Source organism: Antechinus flavipes, chromosome 5, assembly GCF_016432865.1.
Source record: "Antechinus flavipes isolate AdamAnt ecotype Samford, QLD, Australia chromosome 5, AdamAnt_v2, whole genome shotgun sequence".
NCBI classification, from domain to species: Eukaryota; Metazoa; Chordata; class Mammalia; order Dasyuromorphia; family Dasyuridae; genus Antechinus; species Antechinus flavipes.
The window spans coordinates 185,023,222-185,039,472 of NC_067402.1; positions in this window are offsets into that span (position 1 = coordinate 185,023,222).

Sequence of the window (16,251 nt, forward strand, 5' to 3'; positions counted from 1 at the left end):
GCTCTGGCCTGCGGGGCTCCCTCCAGGGCCCTGTCACTTCCTGCCAAGAGGGGAGGAGGGGGCGGGTGGGCTGGCAGGCTGGGGATGGAGGAGAGGGGGGGGCTGGAGGAGGAGGTGCTTCCGGGGCAGCCCGATCCCTCCACTCCTCTCCCTCTCCTCTCCTCCCTCCCTCCTTCGCTTCCCTCGTTTCCTGCCTGGGCCCGGTTGCCATGGCGACGCAGCTCTTAGGCCTCCCTCAGCCTGGCTGGGCCCCAGTTCCTCCCCCTCCCCCCAACCTCCTCGACCCTTTTTCAGTTGTGCATCTTGGTTGGAGGATGAGGGCCCCCTCGAATTGCTGGACTCTAACGGGGGTTCAAAGAGAGAGGGGGTGACGGCGGGTGGGCTCGAGCATCTGGGAATGAGGGGGAGAGAGGAGGAGGGAAAGAGAAGGGGGGAATGTGGAGGGTGGGCTCGAGCATCTGGGAATGAAGGAGAGGGGGAGGGGGAAATGGAGAAAGGGGGATGTGGAGGCTTCTGGGGGTGGACTCTAGCATTTGGGAATGAAACAGGCAGAGGATGTAAGGGGTTGTGGGGGGTGGGCTCGAGTATCTGGGAACGACAGCTAGAAATTAGCTTCTGGAAAGAAAACTGGGCCTTGAAAGATCGTGAAACAGAAAGGAAAGGCAGAGGGAAGAAAAGGTGGGGAGTGTAGGGGGGGGGGGAATACCGACCAAAAAAGGCTGTTGAGTGGGAAACGGGCTCCTCAATTTCTGTTGGGCTGGAATCAAGATCTGAATGCAAATCCCCTGGCTTTCCACTTAACTGTGTTGATCTTGCACCAATCGCTTAATCTCTCTGACCCTCTGTTTATTCATTTGTAAAAATCGAAACAAAACCAAACCGAAAAACAGGAGGTTGGACTGACTCTATACCTATGATTCTCTTGTTGGTTCCATATATAGGGTGTCCCCCCCCCCCCAAATGTGCAGTTTTAGGCTTTAATAGTTTAAAACTATTTAAGATCAGTTTTAGGAACTAAGAATTATCTGCTTAATTATATAATTATAATTATTCAATTATATATATAATATATAAAATATAATCACACAATACAACTTTGCATATTCTTACCCACTTCTCCTGGAAGGATAGTACAAAACATTAAATTGTGCCTGCCCACTGAAAACTTACATTCTTCAAAGTTAGGCATGCATATCATTTTATGTATTTTATTAATTTTTATAAGAATTTATTAATTGTAGGTCATGCAGAACAGTGAGTAGAGAAGATTTGAATTTAAAATTTTGCTTTTGGCAAATACTTGTTTGTATGCCAAAATATGTGTATGGGATTCTGTTCAAATCATTTAACCTCTTAGTATATCCTCTGGTAACTTTCTAACACTATAAATTATTGGGCTTAATGGTAACCAAGTTGATGATGAGTTTCCTTCTGGGCATTTCCTATTAACAACAATGAAGTCATTTGTTTTGTTCAAAAAATAATTATTCTAAATAGAAATTCCAGTAAGTTTTGGGTAATATAAACATTCATTTAAATGTATAAATTCTCTTTGGTGTTTTTAAAGTCAATGTTATAGCTATACTTCATAAAATCAACATGAAGTCCTTCAGTGGTGGAAATCAAAGAGAGGAAGGACAAAGATCAAAAGAGATAGAACCAAATCTATCATTGTCAAACATCTGTGAAGAGGTGCCTTTATTATTTCCTCATGCTACTGGTTCATCTTAATAAAACATTTTACAGATGTCAAATCACAGAATTTCAGAGTTAGTAGGACCCCGGTGACCATTTAGGCCAACAATATCTTAAGTAGTCATCCGGTCAGGAGATTTCCACTGAGGGAGAAACTTTCCATTGAGCTTTTAGATAGGTGAATTAATTATTAGCAGAGTTGGCTTTACAATAAGTCTAAAATTTACCTCTTTTTTGACTTCCTTTTTGCTCCTATTTCTACTCTGGGGCATAATGGAACAAGCTAACCCTGTTTTCCTGAAGTTACCCATCAAATACATGCATCTTCTTAAACTCTTCCCAACTTTTCTACCCAATGTACCATCCTGCTTTTCTTGCAATAAGCAAATTTGTATAATAATTAAACAGTATGCATAGAAAAAGAATGATGTGCATAGCTATCACTGAATGAATAGAAAGTTTTCAATGGCTAAGTACAATTTCTTCCTGGAGAGGTGAGAAAATACATGGCAAGTTCTTAGTTGTATAAACAAACAAATCCTACCTCTTTCACCAGGCTGGTTATCCTCTAGATGCTTTCCAGTGTCAAATCTTTTTCCAGAATTTGGTCTAAGAAAGGCAAACAGAGTTAGGTGCTAGCTATAGGTTGATTTCTCCTAAAAAGGCGAACGTGTATACAGGGAAACACAAATAGAACTGAGCTTGGGGTGGGTTTAGGCAGCAGTGGTTATAAAAAAAAAAATCACAAAGTGGGGGGAGGGGATGAAGTAACTACATATTGGTCGGATCAGGTTATCAAGACAAATCAAAGGTTAGGGGTGGGGTCGGGGTAATTGAATAGTGGTTTTTATCAGGTCATCCCAGGGCTGGGTTGTTTTTCAGACCAATTCAGATTATTGAATTGACACGATTCAATCTGAGTTGGTTTTCTGGCATGGCAGGGAGAGTTCTGGGTTCATGATACCAATATTGCAAGGAACTTCTGATGCTCCCAGTTTAAGGAATGCTCAGTTTTATATCTTGATAAACTGGTTCTGATTCCCAGATCATTCTGTTCTCTTCTTGGACCTTGAGCAAATCTAGGCGATTTGTCATTAACCATTCCATTAACCATCTATAATAAACTATAGATAGTGGCCAAAAAAAACAAGTTTAAGTTGTCAGACACTTATAAAATATTAAATTATTCCTTTTCATTAAGAATACTATACCACAATGAAAAGAACCCGGACCAAAGGAAATGTAGGGGCTTACTTTTGTTTTTTAACTTTCCAAACTTACGTACATTCACTTGTGGAGAGCACCTCACCCAACCTAACCAAGACTCCTACCAGACAGGTAGAATAAAAGTTTTACTTTCCTTACCTGCCTTTGTACATAGGGATCACATATTTCTTTAGCAAAATGACAATAAAGTATCTTATGATATTCTAGGGGAAAAAGATGGAGAAATGTGGGCTATGTAATAGTATAATTAGATTCAGAACTGACTGAATGACTGTCTCTAAGAGTTGTCATTACTGGTTTAAGATCAACTTGGAAGCAGATTTTCAGAGCAGTGCCTCAGGGATCTTGTGAAACTTGGCATTTTCTTTTTCCAGTGACTTGGACAAAAAACACTGATGGCATTTGAATCAAATCATCAAGAGGACACCAAGTTGAGGGCAATAGTTAAAGTGATAATCCAGACCTAAAAAGATCTTTAAGGGTTAGGCTATTGAGTCAAATTAAATACGCCATTTAATGAGAACATAAAGCCTTACCCTTGGGTTCCAGAAATCTAGAAATTGATTAAGTACAATTTACAGAGGTGTTTAATTTGGGTTGAATAAAGAGATTTATAGCTTGATAATAAGGAGGTGATAATTCCTCCAAACTGTCCTAATGAAACTACAACTGGAGTATTGTTTTTGGTTCTGGATCCCCAGATTTAAGAAGAAAATTGATAGTTAGCTGGAGAGTATTCAGAGGACATCATGTGAAGATCAGTTGATGGGAACTAGGGATGTTTAACCTGGATAAAGGAAATCTTGGGGAAACAATGAGAGCTACCTTCAAGTTTTTGAAAGGCTCTCATGAAAGAGTAGCTAGGTGGCACAGTGGATAAGGCAAAGCACCTGAAGTCAGGACGACCGGAGTTCAAGTTTGACTTCAGACAAAAACTAGCTGTATGACCCTGATCACTTAGTCATGTTGTCTCAGTTTCCTCAACTGTAAAATGAGCTGGAGAAAGAAATGGCAAACCATTCCAGTATCTTTGCCAAGAAAACCCCAAATGGGTTTTTTGACTTTCCAAGAATCAAACAGAACTGATAAAAATGAACAAGTTCTTCTAAGGCCTTAGTACTTCCCAATCCCTGATCCTTCCTCTACTCCAGGTGCACAATTGACTACTAGAGTTCTGCAGGATTTGTCTCAGCTCATTTTATGCTTCATCCAGCTTGGATAGCTTCAACAAGCAGTAAATGGCAACAGACTGCCTGCTGCACAGAGAACTTCTAGTTTCATGAGCTCTTCTGCTCCCAGATAAACAGAAAGATGCAGATGGAATGACATTTTAAAAATCTGAATGGGAAAAATCAAGGCCTATAAGTCTTTCCAATGGACAACACCAACAATACATCAAAAGGGGATTCATTGACTCATGGGACCTATTACAAAATCTCAGCTTTGAATTCTAATTTCTCATACAATTTTAGTCCTTCTTTGAACCCATCCTTGTGCCCACTGCATACCTTGATATTGTTACTGGTGTACCTGTTTCCCTTCATAGATTGTAAACTCTGTGAGGTCAGGATTTGTTTCATGTTTTACCCAACTATCCCCAGCATCTAACTGGCGTGACTGGCACATAATAGGCATTTAATAATTTTTGTTGAATTAATGAATAAAAGATTCCTCTAGAGCCTTTTAGAGTAATTTTTCTTTCCTAAGAGTCAGGGAAATAGAAGAACATAATTCCCAAAACCACAAGATAAAAGTTATGGCTAATCTGGGTTTGTATTAAGAGCAAGGATTAAACACCAAAGTTTTATTGTTGTTATTGTTTGTTTATGTAGCATGCCAAGGGTTTTATCTGTAGCTGACTAGACTGATATAATTCAGAAGTTTTTGAAGCTTTCAGAAATGGGCCAAACCAGAAGTATGAGAAAGAAATAAGTGAACATTAAAAGGACTTAAAAAGGAGAGAGATGAACAGTGTTTTGTCAAAACATGAATGACAGATTGAGGGTGAAGTTGTCTCTAGGCATGTTTCAGAGATTTTGATGTAAACAGATCTTTTTGGGAAAAATGAAGTAACCTTTAGGATGGGCTTGTCTGGGAGAGGTATACTTTTCTCAGGGTTTGGGAGTCTCCTCAAAGGGGACACAGTTTACATCTGCCTTTTCCTCCCCCAAAAGTTACATCATTTCCCCCCAAAAGATCTCAGTTTACATCATTATGAATGGCAGGCAACTAGGCAAAGCTGTGCCGGAAGAAAGTTCTTTCGTCCTATCTCTCTCCCTTCAGCCTCAATCCCAAAGTATAGGTTTCCCCAAAGGGCAAAAAATTGATTATTATTTGGGATAGATAGAGACAGATTGACCTTTGGACAAGTCATTTAAACTCTTTGGGTTTAATGAGCAAAGTTTTACTACATGGCACTGAAATTCTCTTTACATTTCTCCTCCTACTGATGAATGTTTTAGTTTCTGTTTTGTGCTACGGGTTAAGTCAATAATAATTTGCTAAAGTGTTTTTATGTAGTTAAATAACTAGTTCAAGATTCTTGACTGGAGTGTTTGTTTTCTTACTGCAAGTTATCAAAATAAATACTATGGGGAGTTTGGAGTGAAATTGGACATTTTGAAAGAGTAATACTTTATAACCTTAACTTTGTAAATAAATTTAAGAATAAAATAAATTTAAATAATTTAAACTCATTTTCACCCCCATTGCTTAATTTTCTAAGATGTAATTTCCACAGGATTCACTCTCCACACCAGTAAACTTATTATTTATTCCACTTTCCTCAACTCAGAGTTGTTTTCTGTAGACAGTACAGAAGTCAAAGTGTTGTTGAGAAGGAAATTGAGATATTGGCAAAATAAAAGGGAAATTTTAAATGATCTCTTCATCAGCTAGATTAGAAATTAAATTGTCTTGGATATGAACATCAAACATGTGATATCTGGATTTAAAATAAAAATATCTTCTGGACCTCTTCTTTAACTCTTGGCATTATCTTCCTCCCCCCATTAAAATGTAAACTAATTGAGAGAAGGAATAAATATAAATGTGTTGATTAATTTTCTTCCACTTTGTAGGCCTAGAACTAGCACAACACCAGTATAATCTAGTTTCTCATTAAATATTTGAGCTAGGAATAATGCAAATGTTGTTGAGTATAATTCCTATTTTCTTTCAAAAGATAAATGTCCTTATTACATACCCAGATTACACCTGAACTAATCTTTTCTTTTCCTTGAATCACCAGATTGTCATTCTAAGAAGAGATTTGGGCTGGTCTTTCCTCTGCATAACATTGAGGATCATTAACTGTGTAAGGAATGCATTCAATTGGCTTCCAGAAAATGTTACACTTTCTTTTGCAAAGATATCTAAGTAAAGTGAAGTTTAAGATTTAAAAGATGCTTGTCTGGTTAATCTGAATTAAGATTGTGGAGATCCCACAATTAAAACACATGGAACTTTTGGAGTAAAACGAGAAAAGGGAGAAAAATTCACAAACTTTTCAAGTTGGAATTGTAAAAACTGATTAGTCCAACTGTTTATTTTTACAGATGAAAAAATGGAAAGGGAAGAAGGTACTCTCGATATTTGCACCTGGTCAGAAACTGGGGAGCAGGAAATCTGCCCCTCCCTCAAAATATCTCCCCCTATTCCTACACTTCATCACTTCTTTACCGACCTCTAGAGTTCTTGACCTTGATCTCACCCTATACTTTCTATGTCTTTCTCTATTTTCAAACAATGAAATAGCTAACATTTTTTCTTGTCTAGGCCAGTCCCTGTAAGTATCTCCTTCAAAATTTTTTAGAGGAGAAAAAACATTCTCAATCATTTTGATGTGTTTGAGATAAAGCACTAAATGAAGAGACTGTTTGCCTTCATAAGTCTTACACAAAACAAAATTAAGCCTACAGTAGATTCTAGCTTCCTTTTAAGCTCTCTGTTGTGGTCTTACAATTCTATCTCAAATTTCTATAAAAACCGATTCTGATGAGGACAATGCAGCCTCGCCCAGAAAAGCATCTGCATTCCTGGGAAAGACTGTTCCCACACATTATGTACCTTTTGGATGCAAAATCTGCATTCCCTGGAAAGACTCTGTTCCTACACATTATGCACCTTTTGGATGCAAAACCTGCATTCCCTAGGAAAGACTCCTTTCCCACACCCTATCTTAAGTATGTTCCTTTCGGATGTAAAACCCAAATTGTTTTGTTTCTGTGTAAGATTAAGCCCTGAGAAAATGTCTTTTGGCTATTCTTTGACATTGCCCACTAAGAGAACATCTTGGTATCTCTTTAATAAAAGCCTTTTCTTATCACAACCTTTTATGTAGCATTTCTCGCTGTGAACCCGCCCTAACTTGGTGATCTGGAGAACTAGAAGACCAACCCATTTTCCTGCCACGATCCATACCTCATCAGTTCTACTTATGATCTCCATGCTCTCATTCACTCAACATTTTGCCAATTAGCTTGAAGCTCAACTGAAAGTGATATTTCAATATTAATAATCTCAAAAGTTCTTAAAGTGTGCTAGTTTATTTCCTTACCATATAGCTGTCCTTGTATAAATTTTTCTCACTCTACAATAGTTTATACCACAAAGAATTCTCTAAAATCTTCTAGTGGCAGCCCGGGTTCGATTCCTGGTCAAGGAACCTAATGTTGAGGTCTAGATTTGGGATACCTAAATGAAATTAGGGTTTAGTTAAGGTCTAGTGGCAGGTTTGGAATACAGCGAGTCAAGCAAAGCTCCCCTGCAACCCCCTTGGATTTGGCGCAAGGATACAGCGGTAAATGGGATCTAGTAGCAGCGAGAGTTCCCAATAAAAGTATTCATTGGCCCAAGAGCTAGATTGATAAAAGAGGTTTATTATTGGGCAAACAAGGTTAAAGCATAGGCGAAGGTAGAGATAAGGAGGGACCAGGACAGCGGGTCCAGTGGACAGAGAGTACTCACATGGCTACCATGTTTGGAATCTCTGCAAAGAGGGGTTCCCAGTGTGGCCTTTTTATAATAGGAGACTTAGCTCGAGGGGCTTTTGGGTGTAGCCCCAAAGTTGGCTCAGATCCGGGTGGGGCTGAGACAGGTCCGGATCTTCTATTGGAATTCAAAGGGACCAGGATTTGTGAGTTAAAGGGCAATTTACATTATTAAGTAGGAGAGGGTGGGAATCTAGAAAGGAATCTTTTCCGCATCAATTTCTTGTGGAACAGTAATATTAAATTACATTCAAACATCACAATTTGTTCAACCATTCCCCAACTGAGGCAACCTAAGGCACTTCTTTATATTTTAGTTCTTTCTTTTCTTTCAATCCTTCTCTTCAGGATCAGGAAGTTTATTTTGCTTATATTATATTCTTTCTCCCGTCATCCTTCCTAACCTTTCCCCCCTCATTTCCCAGTTGCAATTGATATTAAACCAAACTGTGGGCTTTGATCTTCTTTTGTACTTCTCAGAGAAGATTGAGCTTCATCTGATGCATATTTCCACCCATCATTTCCTTGGTTACTATAAACTCTTCTCATGCACCCCAATTATGATTAATATAGGAAGAAATCAAATCCCAGGCTGAGAAGAGACATGTAAATGTGGTCAGCTTTTACAGAGCTTGCCACCTTAGTATGTATAAAACAAGGAAAATGTATAAGGGAAACTTTGGGGGTAGGTACTAGCAGCAGGAAGAAAGGCATCTTGTAGAAGGTGGCTCTGAGTTATATCTTGATGGAAACCAGGGATTCCAAAAGGTGAAGATGAAAAGGTAATTAATTCCAGGCATGAGGAGTAACTAGTGCAGAGATCCAGAGACAAAAAATGGAATGTTATGTGTGAGGAGAAAGAAAAAGGTCAGTCTGGATGGATTGTAGAATACATGAAGGTCAATAATTATTAATAAATATATAAAGCTTAGATTCACAGATTATAAAGAGCTTTAAATGCCAATGGGTGTGAGAGTTGAACTGGAAAGAAAGCTGAGAGCTTCAGAATGACATTTTCAAATCCCGGGTGAAGACTTTTGTGAGACCCTGGGACAGCAAAGAGATCAAATCAGTCAATACTTAAATATATTAATTTTCTCTGTGCTGTGGCTAATGTAGGTACCAGATGATGGCAGGCATCAAAAGTTGGGATTCGGTGGTGTGAAGAATTCACAATGATCCTTCTCTTTGGCAATAGGTAGATTTATTTAGGGGAACAGGTTATAGACAAAATGAGGGAATACAATAGATACCGGGATTGGTAAATATGAAATAGAGTGAGAGAACATATGAAAGACAAGGTACTCAGTGGAGCTCACAGTTATCCAATGGAAACAGCCTGTAAGGTTAGGGCATGCCCTTAGCTGGCAAGCTAAATCCTGAGAGGGACTTAACACCCTAAACGAATTAGCTTTAAGGAGAAATGGGGTTGGGAAGCAGTGGACTTAGGGGAGATATCACATGGCATGGGGGAAGGGAAAAGACATCACAAGGTAGAGTTCTGGCCCAAAAAAAGGCAGCAGCATGGGATGGTCCATAAGTAGAATGTATAGGGAAAATTTAACCTCAGGGACATGACTGGGATTTCTGATAGGCAAGGCAGTGTGAGACTGCTGGAGACCTTAGCAGAGGGTGGGTCTCAGGAGTTTGACATAACTTGGATTTCAGACTGGAAGACCTAAACTGATCTTCATTAGGCCTTCTGCCTATTTGCCTAAGGGATTAATTTTTATCAGCTCCTCTGCTAACCACATCCTGTTTTGAAGACCTAATCAGTAGGCACCATGTTGGGGTGAGGTCATGTGAAGAATTCACAATGGCCATTTTCTTTTTTCTTTTTCTTTCTTTCTTTCTTTTTTTTTTATTATAGCTTTTAATTTACAAGTTATATGCATGGGTAATTTTTCAGCATTGACAATTGCAAAACCTTTTGTTCCAATTTTCCCCCTCCTTCCCCCCACTCCCTCCCCCAGATGGCAGGTTGACCAATACATGTTAAATATGTTGAAGTATAAGTTAAATACAACATATGTATACATGTCCAAACAGTTATTTTTCTGTACAAAAAGAATCAGACTTTGAAATAGTGTACAATTAGCCTGTGAAGGAAGTAAAAAATGTAGGCAGGCAAAAATATAGGGATTGGGAATTCTATCTCCCAAAGGTCTTTTGCTGGGTGTAGCTGGTTCTTTACTGCTCTATTGGAACTGATTTGGTTCATCTCGTTGTTGAAGTGGGCCATATCCATCAGAATCGATCATCATATAGTATTGTTGTTGAAGTGTATAATGATCTCCTGGTCCTGCTCATTTCACTTGGCATCAGTTCATGTAAGTCTCTCCAGGCCTTTCTGAAATCCTCCTGCTGGTCATTTCTTACAGAACAATAATATTCCATAATATTCATATACCACAATTTATTCAGCCATTCTCCAATTGATGGGCATCCATTCAGTTTCCAGTTTCTGGCCACTACAAAGAGGGCTGCCACAAACATTCATGCACATACAGGTCCCTTTCCCTTCTTTATCTCTTTGGGATATAAACCCAGTAGTAACCTTTTGAGCATAGTTCCAAATTGCTCTCCAGAATGGCTGCATGTGTTTACAATTCCACCAACAATGTATCAGTGTCCCTGTTTTCCTACATCCCCTCCAACATTCCACATTATCTTTCCCTGTAATTTTAGCCAATCTGACAGGTGTGTAGTGGTATCTCAGAGTTGTCTTAATTTGCATTTCTCTGATTAATAATGACTTAGAACATCTTTTCATATGGCTAGAAATAGTTTCAATTTCTTCATCTGAGAATTGTCTGTTCATATCCTTTGACCATTTATCAATTGGAGAATGGCTTGATTTCTTATAAATTAGAGTCAATTCTCTATATATTTTGGAAATGAGGAATGGCCATTTTCTTTGACAAAAGATAGGTTTATTTAAGGAAAGAGGTTACAGATAAAATGGAGAGGTACTATAGACACCAGGAGTGTGAAGTGGGAGAGCAATAGAAAGGGATTTTATGGAAAAGGCAAGTTCCCTTGTGGAACTTGCCATTTACCAGGAGGTTGGGGCATCCTCTTAGCTGGCAAACTGTCCTGAAAGGGACTTAGCACTCTAAAAGAATTATGTGTGGGACTGATGCTAGATTTCCTTCCCCAAATTAGCTAATCAGAGACATCTTCAGGTACAAAGAGAAAGCATTTATTTAATCCCTGCAGGGAGAGGCCCAGACCCACCTGGAGCCATCTCAGCTCCCACCATGTGCTCGTGGAACTTGGCCAGCTTCTGGCTTGTTCAAGGTTTAAAAAGCAAAAGATCCAAACCTTTTCATTGACCACATCCTTGACCAATGGCCACCAATGTTGTCTGCCTCTCACAGATCATGTCACTTTCCGCAACTTCACTAACTTCCTACATCCAGGATTTAAGGTCTGGGAATAGGAATGATGTGACTTCCTGAAATCCAAGATTCTACTGGGTATAGGCATCATGTCATTTAGGCCTAGTCTCATAAATTTGAGAAAATTTCACCCAATAAATTCCATTCAGTTAATTGGGTTTATATCCTCAGGAAATCATAAAAAGAAAAGGACCCACATGTGCAACAATGTTTGTAGTAGCTCTTTTTGAGGTAGCAAAGAATTGGAAAATGAATAGATGCCCATTTGGGGAATGGATAAAAAAAGTTGCGGTATATGAAGTTAATGGAATATTATTGTTCTATAAAAAAGGTGAATAAGCTGCTTTTAGAAAGAGCTGAAAAGATTTACATGAACTGATGCTGAGGGAAATAAGCAGAATCAGGAATATGTTGTACACAATAACAGCAAGAATGTGTAATGATCAACTATGAAAGACTTGGTCCTTCTCAATGGTTCAGTGATCCAAAGCAATTCCAATAGACAGGTCTTATCTTTTTTTTTTTTTTTTTTTTTTGCAATTGTCAATGCTGAAAAATTACCCATGCATATAACTTGTAAATTAAAAGCTATAATAAAAAAGAAAAAGAAAAAGAAAATGGCCATTGTGAATTCTTCACATGTCCTCTTGGACAGAAAATGCCATTTGCTTCCTGAAAAAGAACTATGTTGACTGAATGTAAACACGCTATGTTCATTTCTTTTTTCTGTTTTGTTTTTTTTTAATCTCACAGTTTTTCTTTTTTATTCTGATTTTCTCTTTCAACATGATTCATAAAGCAATGTGTATTAAAAATAAATAAATAGAAAAAAATTAGTTAGCTATGAGAAGGAGAAATGGGGTTAGGAGAAAAGAGGCATCACAAGACATAGAGGGTTAGGAGGGACACCATGTTGCATGGGAAGAGGTTGAGGGGAAAAACAACAGAAGTGGAAGGGTAGTGATGGACTGACCCAAAGGAGGACAAAAGCAAAGCCGTGGGCCATAAGCTGTTTTATAGCGAAAATTTAGCCCCAGTGTTGATTGGAATTTCTGATGGGACTTGGCAAGGTGAGGCTGCTCAAGATGCTTACAGAGGATAGGTAGGCCCCAGGGCTCTGACATAACTTGGATTTCCCACTAGATAACCTCCCCAGGAGGTGGGACCTCAGAGCTAACCAACAGTGCCTTCTCTCTGCCTGTCCCAGGGAACAATTCCATCAGAGATTTCTCTCTGACAATCACACCTACCATGCAGGACCAACTGGAAGGTCAAGTACTGGAACTGAAACTTCAATTACATGCTAGAAATACAGGTCTCTTTGGAAAAGACCCTGTGATTGGGAAGATTGAAGGCAATAGCTCTACCAGATCTAAAACTTTTTTATATTATTATTATTATTGTATATTATAGATAGATGCCTATCTATCTATAATATAAAGCATTTGGAACTGCTGAAGAAATGAGTAGTGGATAAGTGGAATAGGCTAGGTTCACAAGACCTGATAGTCAAGGACTATTGTAATCTAGTGTTTGATAAACCCAAAGACTCCAGCTTCTGGAATAAGAGCTCACTCTTTGACACAAATTGCCGGGAAAATTGGAAAATGGTATGGCAGAAGCTAGACATTGACCTACCACTCTATACCAAGATAAGGTCAAAATGGATTCATGATTTAGGCATAAAAGGTGTTTTTTAAAAAATATTTTATTTTATTTTATTTTATAATAACTTTATATTGACAGAATCCATGCCAGGGTAATTTTTTTTACAACATTATCCCTTGCACTCATTTCTGTTCTGATTTTTCCCCTCCCTCCCTCCACCCCCTCCCCTAGATGGCAAGCAGTCCTATATATGTTAGATATGTTTCAGTATATCCTAGATACAATATATGTTTGCAGAACCGAACAGTTCTCTTGTTGCACAGGGAGAATTGGATTCAGAAGGTAAAAATAACCCGGGAAGAAAAACAAAAATGCAGATAGTTTACATTCGTTTCCCAGTGTTCTTTCTTTGGGTGTAGCTGCTTTTGTCCGTCATTTATCAACTGAAACTCAGTTAGGTCTCTTTGTCAAAGAAATCCACTTCCATCAGGATACATCCTCATACAGTATCGTTGTCGAAGTGTATAATGATCTCCTGGTTCTGCTCATTTCACTTAGCATCAGTTCATGTAAGTCTCGCCAGTCCTCTCTGTATTCATCCTGCTGGTCATTCCTTACAGGACAATAATATTCCATAACATTCATATACCACAATTTATTCAGCCATTCTCCAGTTGATGGGCATCCATTCATTTTCCAGTTTCTAGCCACTACAAACAGGGCTGCTACAAACATTTTGGCACATACAGGTCCCAACTTTCCCTTCTTTAGTATCACTGCTGGATTAAAGGGTATGCACAATTTGATAACTTTTTGGGCATAATTCCAGATTGCTCTCCAGAATGGTTGGATTCATTCACAACTCCACCAACAATGCATCAGTGTCCCAGTCTTCCCGCATCCCCTCCAACATTCATCATTATTTTTTCCTGTCATCTTAGCCAATCTGACAAGTGTGTAGTGGTATCTCAGAGTTGTCTTAATTTGCATTTCTCTGATCAATAATGATTTGGAACACTCTTTCATATGAGTGGTAATAGTTTCAATTTCATCATCTGAAAATTGTCTGTTCATATCCTTTGACCATTTATCAATTGGAGAATGGCTTGATTTCTTATAAATTTGAGTCAATTCTCCATATATTTTGGAAATGAGGCAAAAGGTGTTGTTTTAAGAAAATTAGAAGAACAAGGAACAGTCTACCTCTCAGATCTGTGGAGAAGGAAGGAATTTATGATCAAAAAAGAGCTAGAGAATATTATGAAATGCAAAATGGAAATGCAATAATTTTGATTTTATTAAATTAATTTTTTTTTGGTGCAAATAAAAGGAATGCAGCCAAGATTAGAAGGGAATCAGAAAACAGGGGAAAAAAATTTACATCCCAGGTTTCTGAAAAAGGCCTCATTTCTAAAATATGTAGAGAATTGCCTCAAATTTATAAGAATACAAGCCATTCTCCAATTGATAAATGATCAAAGGATACGAACAGACAATTTTCAGATGAAGAAATTAAAGCCATTTCTAGTCATATGAAAAAATGCTCTAAATCACTATTGATTAGAGAAATACAATGAAGACAACTCTGAGGTACCACTTCATATCTCTCAGATTGGTTAAGATGACAGGAAAAGACAGTGATAAATGCTGGAGGGGATGTAGGAAAACAGGGACACTGATACATTGTTGGTGGATTGTGAATACATCCAGCCATTCTGGAGAGCAATTTGGAACTATGCTCAAAAAGTTATCAAACTGTGCATATCCTTTGATCTAGCTGTATGATCAAAAAAAAAGGGGGAAGTAGCCCTTTTTATAGTGGCAGGAACTGGAAACTGAATCCATCAGTTGGGAAATGACTAAATAAGTTATGATATATGAATGTAACAGAATGTTATTGTTCCATAAGAAACCATCAGCAGGATGATTTCCAAAAGGCTTGAAGAGACTTAGATGAACTGATGCTTAGTGAAGTGAGCAGAGCCAGGAGTTCACTGTACATGGCAACAGCAAGATTATGTGATGATCAATTCATGGATATGGCTCTGTTGAACAAGGAGGTAATTCAGGCCAGTTCCAATGGACTTGTGATAGAGAAAGCCATCTGAATCCAGAGAAATGACTATGGGGACTGAGTGTGGATCACAACATAGTATTTTCACCTTTTTGTACTTGTTGTTTGCTTGCTTTTTTTTTTTTCTCATTTTTTTCCTTTTTGATCTGATTTTTCTTATGCAGCATGATATATATGGAAATATGTTTAGAAGAATTGCACATCTAACTTATATTGAATTGCTTGCCATCTAGGAGAGGGGGATGATGGTGGGAAGGGGAAAATTTGAAACACAAGGTTTTGCAGGAATGAATGTTAAAAACTATCATTGCATGTATTTTTAAAAAATTAAAAGCTATTATTATTACTAAAAAAGTGAAAAAATAAAATGAGGAGGTTGGGAAAAAAAAAGAAAGATTGAAGGCAAAAGAAAAAGGAAGGCAAAGAATGAGATGGATAGATAGTGTCATAGAAACAAGGGACATAAATTTGAATAGACTTGGAGAGATAGTGGAGGATAGAAGGTTCCAGCCATGCTATTGTTTATGGGATTATGAAGAGTTGGACAGGAGTGAATGAACAAAAACAAAGAATTTATAGGGAATCAATGGGATTTAATAAGGAGGTACAGGGAAATGACAATCTGACTTACAATTTAGGAAAATCACTCAATTGTGTAAAGAATGGACTGGAAAAGGGACAGAGACATAAAGCAAGGAGAATAATTAGTAGGTTTTTCCATTAGTCTAAGGAAAGCAGGATGGAGGCAGCTAGATGGCACAGTGGATGAAGTACTGAGTATAGAGTCAAGAAGACATCTTGTTAAGTTCAAATCTGGATTTAGGCCTTTACTAGCTGTGTGACCCTGGACTCAAGCCTGTTTGCCTCAATTTCTCAAATATAAAACGAGCAGAAGGAAATAGCAAACTAATTCAATATCTTTGCCAAGAAAACCTTAAGTGGGTTCATGAAAAATCAGAAATAACTGAAATGACAACAGGGAAAGGGGATGAGGACTTGAACCATGGTGGTGGTAATAAGAAGTGAAAAAGGCAACTAATGTGAGAGATAATATAGAAGCCTGCATGATAAGATTTGGCAACTGAATGACTATGTTAGGTGAATGATAATGAAAAGTAATGAAATGACAGTAAGGTTGTAAAATATGGCATTACTGGAAGAAGAGAGGTACCTGACACAGAAAGAGGGAAATTTGAAATAGAGTTGGAATCATGAGAAAAGATAACAATTTAGTCTTTTTATCCTGAGAAAACTC